Source organism: Pituophis catenifer, unplaced genomic scaffold, assembly GCF_029215685.1.
Source record: "Pituophis catenifer annectens isolate HBS135680 unplaced genomic scaffold, rPitCat1.0.hap2 SCAF_427, whole genome shotgun sequence".
Taxonomy (NCBI): domain Eukaryota; kingdom Metazoa; phylum Chordata; class Lepidosauria; order Squamata; family Colubridae; genus Pituophis; species Pituophis catenifer.
This window is the reverse complement of record NW_027257307.1, coordinates 1-12368: the sequence shown is the minus strand read 5'-3', so window position 1 is coordinate 12368 and position 12368 is coordinate 1. Positions and strand designations below refer to the sequence as shown.

General features: G+C 41.8%; 1 pseudogene; it reads right to left on the bottom strand.

Annotated features, from left to right (window-relative positions):
- Positions 1-3853: 3853 nt before the first annotated feature.
- Positions 3854-3975, bottom strand: LOC139326967 (U2 spliceosomal RNA; annotated as a pseudogene).
- Positions 3976-12368: the final 8393 nt, after the last annotated feature.

Here is a 12368-nt window from a genome sequence, read left to right as displayed (position 1 = left end):
TGTTCAGGGCTCATTTAACTCCCAGCACCAAGCAAAGGCTTGCAAGAATAAACACAGATGCGGCAGTTATTCCTGCAGGATTGACATCATTGGTACAGCCACTGGATGTGTGCCTAAACAAGCCATTTAAAGATCGCATTCGAGAACAGTGGAATGAGTGGATGGTTAGCGGTGAAAAGTCATTCACAAAAGGAGGAAACATGCATGCTCCACAGTTGGATGTTTGTGCAAGTTTGTCATAAAAGCCTGGAATGATATTGATGCAGAAACAGTAATCAAGTCTTTCAAGAAGTGTGGCATATCAAATTCATTAGATGGTATGGAGGACGACTACTTGTGGCAAGATGAAGAGGAAGCCGAAGCTGAGACCACACTATCTGATACAGAATTAGATCCATATGATGACTGCCTTACAAATGTATCACAAGATGTCCTTGATGTACTTATGATATCAGATGACGAACAGGAGGATTTTGAAGGCTTTTAAAGGGAAACTGTCACGCCAGCAAAACCTGTAAAAATAGCTTGCAGTTATGATGGGCGTTGCTGACTCGCCAGGGACTTGCCCGGCACTGGCTCTCTATTGTTTGTTATCTTCCTCCTATCATCATCAGTTCCAGTTTGGTTGACAGCTTAGAAAACAAACAGCATGGCAGCTCCCATGGGTTTATTGTCTTATCCTTCCTTTCAGCTTTAGAGTGAATTAGGAAAAGTTTAATCCAATTGCACTGTTTTATGTTGACATGTTTGATGACAAACAGCCTTATGTTTATAAGTGACAGTTTTCCTGATCAGTACCTGCGTGTCATAAGCATTTGAATTAAAATTACCATATTGAAATCAAATCTGATGTTTTTTAATTTTTATTTGGTGTGCGTTGGAAGAGGGGTAGTCTTATACGGCGAGTATAGCCCAAACCCTATATTTTAACAGGAAAAGTAGGGGGTCGTCTTATACGCCCAGTCGTCTTATACGCCGGAAAATACGGTAATTTTTATTGCCCTGCCTACAGAAACTGCTTCTCTGGTTAACCCTTATTACATTGTAACAGCTAAATGATGTTGAGTTGGCCACGCCCACACGGTCACGTGACCACCGAGCCATGCCTACCCAGCTGGTCATTAGGGCAGAGAATTGGTTCTTAAATTATTTGAATCCCACCACTGGCCAAAACAACATTTATATTTAATGGAATGAAATTAGTATTACAGCTGACATGGCTTCTAATGATACATTTACAATGTCCTAAAGGTGCTTTTTCAAGAGGCAACTGGACTTTCTGGTTTTTCTTTGAAAATGTTTTGCTTCTCAGCCAAGAAGCTTCTTCAGCTTCTTCAAAGAAAAACCAGAAAAGAAAAGTCCAGTTGCCTCTTGATAAACCACCTTTAGGACATTGTAAATGTATCATTAGAAGCCATGTCAGCTGTAATACTCATTTCTGGAAAAGCCCAGTTGCCTCTTGAAAAAGCACCTTTGGGACAACCATGACCTGTATGCAGGGGTGGGTTCTAAAGTTTTTACTACCGGTTCTGTAGGCGTGGCTTATTTTGTGGGTGTGGCTTGATGGTCATGTGACAATTCTTTAGGATTTAGCAGGGGTACTGGTCCACCAGGCCTTTAACTGCTTGCAGAACTGTACCGGTCTACCCATTTATTTTTGCAGGCACTGGTCTACTCATGTATTTTTGCAGGCACTGGTCTACTGATTCATTTTTGCAGGCACTGGTCTACCCATTTATTTTTGCAGGCACTGGTCTACTCATTTGTTTTTGGAGGCACCAGTCTACCACCAAACTGCCTTTTACCTCTGATCAGCTGTAGGGCGGCCCTTTGAAGTTCCTTGGCAAGAGTTTAAACAGTTTTTTTTCCTTATAGCCCATCAACTGGGACTCAGGAGGCAGCAATAGATTGGGGCCAAATAAAAGTTAAGAATAATGCGGGGGGGCAGGGGGCGGGGGCCCCAGAACCGGTTTGGCGACGTCATATCGTCACCGCTACCAGCTCGGCGGAACTGGGAGGAACCCACCACTGCCTGGATGACTAAGAATCTCTATAGGCATTTATAATGTGCCCTTTCTCTCACTTTAAACATACAGTAGATATAATTTGCGGATAATGTTTAGAGAGTTCTGGGTCTGCAGCTAAATTTTTAACAGGACTACATGTGGCTTGAGGTGTGAGGTGGAGTGCTCTTGCTAAAGAAAGCCTCTGCTGTTTACAGTAGGTATAGGAGATTATGACATACTGGAAAATCCTATATAAAATGAGAGGTGGTTAGATAACGTGACAATTGCATTTCCTCCAGGTATTGTTGTACAAAATCGTTATAATTATAGGCAGTACTCAACTTACGATCAACAGTTTAATGACTAAAGTTAGGATGGACTTCATAAAAGCTACTTATGATAATTCTTTAAAGTTATGATTCGCACACACATCGCAGTTATCTGATCACATTTTGGGCACTTGGCAGCCAGTTTATATTTATGACTGGTTGCAGTGTTCCAATGTTTTAAGACACCCATTAGGAAGGCCCAGGTTTTGCTTAAGGACCATGTGCTTAAGAACTGCAGTGACTCAGTTACAACTATTATAAAAAACAGTCATAAAATTGAATCTGGTCATGTGGTACCCCAAAGTTTAACCAACCATTATGTATAACCGATGAAGTTATTAAGAAAATCATGGAATGTGCTGAAATGAGTAAATTGACATTTCAAATTAGAGAACAGGAAGACAAACAATATTATAAGATATGGGATTTATTTTATCAATGGCTCGATAATAAAACATGGAAATGAAATATGAAATGAATGTAACTGTCAGCACTTCAAGCTGCATTTACTCTAGTGCTGACATAAGAAGGAGAAGCGGAGGCATCTGGAAAGGGACGTTTGACTTTTCACCTACTTATTTTCCCTGGAGATAATATCCCCTAGGAGATGGGATGGGAGGGGGGAAATTCCTTTGAGCTGGAGCAGTAGATTAGGGGTAGAGTGACTTGGAAGTCGAAGAGCCAGCGCTGTCCGAAGACGTTTCCGTGGTCATGTGGCCGACATGACTAAAAACCAAAGCCACACGGAACGCTGTTACCTTCCCACCAAAGGTGGTCCCTATTTTTCTACTTGCATTTTTTACATGCTTTTGAACTGCTAGGCTGGCAGAAGCTGGGACAAGTAACGGGAGCTCACCCCATTATCCGGCACCAGGGATTCGAACTGCTGAACTCCCGACCTTTCAGTCAACAAGCCCAGCATCAGTCTTCCTTTACTGTACTTCTTAGAACAGCAGACATTTTTTTCCTGACCCTGGGGTCCGTAAGATGAGCTTGAACAATTGCCCAATGGTTCATCCTTCGTAGCTTGACATTTCAAGATTTCACCACTTTTTTTTTTATTGAAAAAGTTTTACAGTTACATTTCCTCCCCAATTTCCCCCCCTCCCTCCCTGACCTCTCTAACCCTCCCTAACCCCCCCTAACCCTCCCCTCCCCCCAGACTTCCTCAAAATATAATCCAAATCAAAATCCCCTTTTTATAAAACTTGAACCTGTCCACCCTCTGTATCTTTCTCACATCTTCACAAAATTCTATTATTCTATCCCTATATAATACTTTCAGTTAAAAGCTATCTGGTATTTCCTAGTTTGATATTTATTCTGCACATAATCTATCCACTTTTTCCACTCCCATACATAAGTCTCTTATGAGCGATCTTTTAAATATGCTGAAATCTTTGCCATCTCTGCGAAACTGGCCATCTTCAAAGTCCATTCTTCAATAGTAGGCATAGCTTCATTTTTCCAATATTGACCTATCAATAATCTCGCTGCTGTTATCATATACAATATCAACTTTGTTCCACCAGTTCCAAAAATCCATTTAATATGTAGTCCTCAAATAGAGGACATATCAGATATTAAACTGATAAGAACAGATACTACACTTGATCTTAGCCAAAAGGCCGAGAAGCGATTTCACCACTTTTTCATAAAAAATATCATGAGACTTAACAAAAAATAAATGTATTTTTGAACAAAATTATTTTTACTTAATGTTATAATAAATAATATAACTATTTAATTGGGAGCATGCCATTATTTAGAGTGACACGATGCTGATTTTAACTTAGACGAGAAGATAATCGCTAGTGTCATAATACTGGCATGGCACTGAGATTAATTTAATTCCTTGACACATTTTCCAGTGAGTTAATGCACTAGGAACTAATTTATAGATTAGCCAGAGGTCAGTTAAAAAGGACTATCTTGGAGGCATTGCTTTCTTCCATAACTGAAGGATAAAAATCAAGAGGAAACAGAACACACATACACACACACACACAACATTATTATTATTATTATTATTATTATTATTTTTATATAATTTTTATTAATATATTCTATACACTAATACACAAATAAAATATACAATCCTGCCACCATGGTATAATATGATTACATTGTCCATAAGTATAAAATCATTCCTTTATACATACATATTTGCCATCATATATATACATCATCATATGTCTATTCTATCCCACCTTTTCTGGACCCAATCGTACCATACTTTCCAACTGTTATAAAATTCTGAATCTTTTTTACCATTGATCAATCTAGTTAGTCTATCTGATTCCGCACACTCATTAATTTTATATATTATTTTCAAATCTATCGGTAAGTATTGATTTTTCCACTCCTGCGCATACGCTAATCTTGCTGCAGTGATAATGTGAGTCAACAAGAACCATATATCTGACTTAACATTCAAAGGTTTTGCCCCCAATAGGAAAATCTCAGGTCTTAATTCCAAATTAATCTGTGTAATTTCCAAAATCCATTGCCGTATTTTTTTCCAATATTTAACCGCCTGCGGGCAGGTCCACCATTGGTGAAAATAGGTTCCATTGTTGTAACCACACTTCCAACAGCAGGCAGATGTCCCGGGAAACATTTTAGCTAATCTCGCCGGGGGTAGATTATTATTATTATTATTAAAGTCTACAAAGAAATAGACGTTGAAAATCTGAAAGAATTCAACGCAAATACACATTATATTACTGGAAAGATTAGAAAGAGGACAAAACAAATTATATGTCAGCTGCGAGAAAGCTTTTAACTTTGCACAAATATCTTTTTGGGGCAACAAAGAAGGAGACAGAGAGTTAGATTTAGAGTAGATATACCACAGTACCCAAATAACTGCTAAGAAGATTGAGCAAAACTCTTCCACAGATGACAATAATCACATGAAGGGCAGGGGTGGGCTTCAAAAATTTTAGCAAGGGGTTCTCTGCCCATTTGCTGGGTGGGTGTGGCCATGGTGGGATGGCCTAGTTGGCCTCCTGCACCACAGAGGGGGGTGGGGTTGCCCTCCCCGGGCTCCGGAGGTTTTCCTCAAGCCTCTGGGAGGGTGAAAACAGCCTCCCAGAGGGCCTCCGGAGCCAAAAACACATGTTTTTCACCCTTCCTGAGCCTCCGTGCATGCCCTGCACTTACCTACATCCAAAATGAGCTGCTTGGGGACTCCTGGGTGGGGAGGGATGGGCGGGGCCAACCAGGAGTGGGATTTGGGCCTTTTCCGAACTGCACAGAATCTTAGCTAGAGGTTCTCCTTGTCAGGGTGGCAATTAATCCCATTCTGCTTTTGGGTAATTGCACCTTGATTTAGAGAATGGATCGTGACCTTTCCTTGAAGTATACGTTAAGAAAATAAACACAAAGATATGTTTTCTAAGAAAAGCTCATTTATTTGTTATAAAGAAAATAAAAAATCTTACTAGCTAATTAATTACATCTTGGCAAAGCTTTCCCAGCCACCTCTCCTGGCCGGAGAACAAAGAAAGAGAGAAGAAAGTGAAGGAATGTAGACATGCGCAGTTAGCTTACTGATAAGAACTTGGCAAGCTACGGTAAATCTGAAAGTTCAAAAATAAGAGCTCATCTGGTAAATACAAAAATGCAGTGACACTCCCAAACCCCTGAAAACCCCCAGCAGCCCACCCGTGATGAAGGGGATTGTTCATGAAATATTATAAATGGATACCAATAGGGAAAATATTCATCTGATCAAAAACGGAGTGATCTTGTCACCCTACAATCAATATGACTTTAGATTAACAGTACAGATGATTCTTGAGACTGGAGTTATCATCACTATGTGAACAGAAAGTGTGATGTCACATTTATTTATTTATTTATTTTATTTATTGCGATTTATATGCCGCCTTTCTCCCTAGGGACTCAAGGCGGCTTACAAAATGACAGCTTCAATACAAATCACAATACAATACCAAATTAAAATCAGTAACCCAATTAAAAACGATTTAAAATTATACCAGTGTACCCCCAAACGGATCAGTTTAATTGGCGGAAGAGCCACGTCTTCAGCTCGCGACGGAAGGAAAGAAGGTCAGGGGCTGTCCTGAGCTCAGTGGGCAATCCATTCCAGAGGGTCGGGGCTCCCACAGAGAACGCCCTCCCCCTGGGGGTCGTCAGCCGACATTGTTTGGCCGACGGCACCCTGAGGAGGCCGACTCTGTGAGAGCGCACAGGACGATGGGAGAACGGCTGGAGATGGTCCTGCAAGTACCCCGGGCCTAAGCCATGAAGGGCTTTATAGGTGAGCACCAGCACCTTGAAACGTATCCAGAGTGCCACCGGTAGCCAGTGCAGCTCACGCAGGAGAGGTGTTACACGGGAGTATCTAGACGCCCCCGTAACTACCCACGCGGCTGCATTTTGGACTAGCTGAAGCCTCCGGACACATCCCAAGGGCAGCCCCATGTAGAGGGTGTTACAGTAGTCCAACCTAGAGGTAACAAGGGCGTGAGTGACCGTGGCGAGGGCATCCCGGTCTAGGAACGGGCGCAACTGGCGCACAAGACGGACCTGTGCGAAGGCCCCCCTGGTTACGGCCGTCAGATGGTCATCTAAAGACAGCCGAGAATCCAGGAGGACACCCAAGTTGCGGACCCTGTCGGAGGGAGCAAGGATTTCACCTCCGATCATTAAGGATGGAACCTCCAGATCCCGGGATGCCGGCATCCACAGCCACTCAGTCTTGGAAGGGTTGAGTCTAAGCCTGTTCCTCCCCATCCAAACCCGCACCGCTTCCAGGCAGTGGGACATCACGGAAAGGGCATCCCTAGGGTGGTCAGGGGTGGAGATGTAAAGCTGGGTATCATCAGCATATTGATGATACCTCACCCCAAAACCACGGATGATCTCACCCAGTGGTTTCATATAGATATTAAAGAGCAGAGGGGAGAGAACCGATCCCTGAGGCACCCCACAAGTGAGAGGCCTCTGGGAGGATCCCTGACCCCCCGCCCAAACAGACTGCAGACGGCCCGAGAGATAGGAGGAGAACCACTGTAAAACAGTGCCTCCTAACCCTATCCCCCTGAGCCGCTGCAGCAGGATACCATGGTCGATGGTATCGAATGCCGCTGAGAGGTCAAGAAGGACCAGGATGGAGGAGCAACCCCCATCCCTGGCCCGCCAGAGATCATTTACTAGGGCGACCAATGCCGTTTCCGTGCTGTGGCCACGCCTGAAACCAGATTGGTAAGGATCCAGGTAGTCAGTTTCCTCCAGGAATTGAGGGAATTGCTGTGCCACCACGGACTCAACAACCTTCGCTAAAAAGCGAAGGTTGGAGACTGGACGGTAGTTGTTAAGTACGTCAGGATCCAGGTTAGGCTTCTTAAGGAGGGGTCGAACCACCGCCTCTTTAAGCGCAGCGGGAAAGACCCCTTCCTTTAGTGAAGCGTTGACAATAGCCTGGATCCAGTCTCCAGTCACCTCCCTGGCTGCCGAAACAAGCCAGGAGGGACAAGGGTCCAGTAAATATGTGGAAGACCCCAACCTACCCATAATCCTGTCCACATCATCCAATGAAACAGGCTCAAACTCAACCCAGATGTCTCCACCGAGACTAGGCCCTGTCACCTCAATGGACTCTGTCCAGTCGGAGTCCAACCCGGTCCGAATCTGAGTGATTTTATCTTGCAGAAACTGTGCAAAATCCTCAGCACGGCCCTGTAAGGGGTCCTCCCTCGCTCCCTGATTAAGGAGGGAGCGGGTCACTCTAAACAGGGCTGCTGGGCAATTTTCTGCAGATGCAATGAGAGTGGCGAAATAGTTACGTTTCGCCACTTCCATCGCCACAAGATAAGACCTAATATGGGTTCTTAGTTGTGTTCGGTCGGACTCGGATCGGGAGGATCTCCAACCACCCTCCAGGCGTCTTTTCCGATGCTTCATTTCCCTGAGCTCCACGGTAAACCAAGGAGCCGCCCGGGATCTGCGTCGGATCAGAGGCCGCAAAGGCGCAATTTGATCCAAGGCCCCCACCGCAGCCTGTTCCCAGGCCGCGACAAGGGACTCAGATGAATCGTGGGCTAAGGAGGCGGGAAATGACCCAAGCTCCATCAGGAAACTTTCAGGTTCCATCAGGCGCCTGGGGCGGAACCATCTTACTGGTTCCACACCCCTGCGACGGGGGGTGGCGGAGGAAAAGTCGAGTCTAAGGAGGGAATGATCGGTCCATGACAGAGGGTCAATAGATAGAGTCCCCTCCCCACGATCATTTATCCACTGTCCAGAGAGAAAAATAAGGTCGAGTGTGTGTCCTCCGATATGAGTTGGGCCCTGTACAATCTGAGTCAGGTCCATGGCCGTCATGGAGGTCATGAACTCCCGCACCAACTCAGATGACTCACCGGCCGATGGCAGATTGAAATCTCCCACAACCAAAAGGTTGGGAAGTTCCACCGTCAATTCGGCTAAGACATCTAGTAGTGCGGGCAGGGCTGAGGCCACGCAGCTGGGGGAGAGGTACATGATCAACAGCCCAGACTGAACATGACTATATCACTTAGCGATGGCAATTCCTGCAGTCCAAGTTGTTGTCATTAAATAAGAACTGTGTAAATAATTATGTGAAAGGCTCATGTGAATGCAATGTCCAACATCCTGCTAGCTTTATCATTGACTTTGATGGTGGGAAACCACTAGGGAACATCAGAAATCATGATCTCAATGATTTCACAATGGTACACAGAAATCTAGTCCAGTCTTTGAGTACCCAGAATTGTTACTGGTGGGACACTGCAATGGCTGGAATTTCGAGGAGTCTTAATAGGTCCCCCTCATTTAGCACCACTTAAAGTTTGAACGGTCACTGAAGAAGTGATCATATCCTGAGGAACACCTACAAAGAATGTTTACATTTATACTTGGAAACAATTATTTTCAAACAACTGGTTTTTGTGTACATTACAATCCATTTGCAGTAATTTAGATTATGAGCTGCTTGAATTACTGTATGTTCTCTATGAATTTTGGCACTTTTGTCAGGTTAAATCATTGTAGGCGCATGGAGACAAATGTCTAATTAAAAGGGCTAGTGAGCATTGGTAATGAAAGAGGGAAAAAAACCAGAAATGGTTCTAGAAAGATTTACCTCTGGTCACAATTTGCTTCCTGATTCTAGGTATAGTAATTTTATTAATAAGAATATCTACAGTAATAATTTTAATTACCTTAAATATTTAAAAGTAAAAACCTGAAATTTAAAATTTCTTCATAATCCTCCTTTGCTTAATCAGGTTATTAATTTGACTATATCTCTTCCAATTCATCCAGATGTCAGACTGCGATGCTATCTCAAAATTAAATGAATTTCCAAACTGCCAATCTTTAAGGAAATCTTTCTTTAATTGAGCACAGCCACCGGATCATGACTCCACGCGGACAAGACTGACCTTTTGCCTCCCAATCCCTCCCTTTCCGATCCCCAAATCTCTGCTTCTCATTGGCTGTCTTCCAAGTCATTCTTCAGACTCCTTTTCTCGTCATTTCCCAGAAATGTGCCCCCTCCCCTCATTTCCACGACAACCCGACTTCAAAGGGATTTAGCAGGCAAAAGTTTCAGAGTTTATCTCTCGGTCTCCTTTGCTCTCTATGCCAGCGTTGAAACGCTGACACCAGACATATAGAATAGAATAGAATAGAATAGAATAGAATAGAATAGAATAGAATAGAATAGAATAGAATAGAATAGAATAGAATAGAATAGAATAGAATTCTATATTGGCCAAGTGTGATTGGACACATAAGGGATTTGTCTTTGGTGCATATGCTCTCAGTATAAAGAAAAAATAAAATATATTCGTCAAGAATCATACATACAACACTTAGTGATAGTCATAGGATACTAATAAGCAATCAAATCATACTAGGAAACAATAAAAACAATGTAAGTTGTAAAGATACAAGCAACATGGATATAGCCATAAGTGGGAAGAGATAGGTCCTAGTAAGGATGAGAAGAACTACAATCTTAGTAGTTAATTTGACAGTGTTGTGGGAATTAGTTGTTTAGCAGAGTGATGTAACTATTAGACTTTTTTTTTTTAGCTTTGAGTGACTTATGACTGTAAAAAAAATCTCAGGATCCATGCTCAGCACAAAATAACATTTTGAGAGAGTGTGTAATTATGTTCACCTCCTTACTGTGTGCAAGAAAAACACCTGCCTATAGTAAGCTTCTTTGTAACTCTTTCTGACCCTTTAAGTCTCCATTCAATTCCTATTCCCACAAAAGCATATCCGACGTGCACTCTTTCCATAAGCATTTCTAGACCCCAAATCTAATATTAATCTCCTTTCTTCTGCAAGAGATTAACAATGATTGGGAATTTGAATCTGGAGGTTTGCGGCCCTATCAATCCATCATCTCTCTGAACACAAAATTAGCACACAGAAAGATGCTATGCATCCCTCTTCCTTATACCACTTTAGCACACTTGAATCACAAGCTTGGAGGGGGAAAAAATCAATGAGAATTCCTGTTGGTACAGCCATCTGTCTTCATGCCCATAATTAACTCTCCCTCTCAAATACCATTGTATTGAAAATTGAACAATATTTCGATGAAGGCAGACGGTAATTACATAGATAACATCAAGTTTGCCACCTACGTATTTGAAATTTAATTTTCTATATATGTGAAAATGCATCTTAATAAGATCTATAGATTAGGGTAAAGGAAGATGCCATTGCAACAGAATGTCTTTTATAGATTCGCAGCTGTTTCTGACTATTGTCGTTTTGCCTGCTGACTACCCTCTAAGCATTTTTTAAAATTAATTAACTACATATGAAATGCCCTCAATGAATTAGATTCTACTCTAATAGAAGGAACATTCCAAGGTCTCAGCCAGAGGTCTTTTGCAAGTAAGGTAGCTGAAATAGAACACACTATAATTGTTCTGGATTATGATACAGTATGTGACTAATTCTTCTGTAGTCACAAATATGCTTTTTTATTTATTTCAGCAAAACAGAATGACTGCTATGCATATGCATCTAAATAAATAAATATGTGGCAGTTGTATCACTTGTGCAATTTTGAAAATGAGAAAGAGCCACGGGGAGTTATGTTTCCCACTTCCCACTTCCAAGCTCAAATTAGATTCCAAATATGGAATCAGTAATGAACAGTAAGATTATGAAATCACACAATTCTGAGCCATGTCAATTTAATCTGAATTCCATATGCTTCACCATTCCTTTATATAGAAATACCAGGAACTATCTCTTGAAATATGGACTTAGGTCTCATCCCCTTCCCAAGGTGCTCTAATCAATTGCAAAATATTTTATAATAAAGTTAATCAAATTCATTTGAGTGTTAACTCTACACGGGTCTTTTTTTTTTATTATTGAAAAGTTTTTTTAAAAAATTCACATATTTTCCCCTCCCTTCTCCAACCTCCTGCCCCAACCCTCCCCCCCCCCCCAGACTTCCCAGAGCAAATACAGGGTATAGCATTTAACAAACATAAAAAAACCCCCATATGCTAACTATCTATAGATTTATCTCTCTCTTGCACTTTAACTCCCCTTGTTCATATCTAAATATAACTATTTAAACTATTTAACTATTTAAACCAGTTATTGCTTGAAAGTAATCAATCCAACTTCGTTCTTGTCCGTTCTTCAATAATAAGCAAGTCTTCTTTCTTCCAATATTACACCATCAGAGCCCAGTTACAATTAACCATCACATCTCCAACCCTTTCATATATTAACACATTAACAAAATATTTTAACCAATCTCAAATAAAATATATTGTAAAAACCTTATTTTTACTTTTTACCCCATAAACCTATATTGATTCTTCCTGGAAACATTCCTTACTTAATAGCTTTGCATAAACTTATTCATCTTATTCTCTACAAATCCACTACGTATAATCAAATACCATCTTCATACTCTACACGGGTCTTGTGGCCTGTCAGCAGAGCTAGCGGCAGAGTCAGATGAGGAAGAGGTTGAGGGACAGCCTGGGCCGGC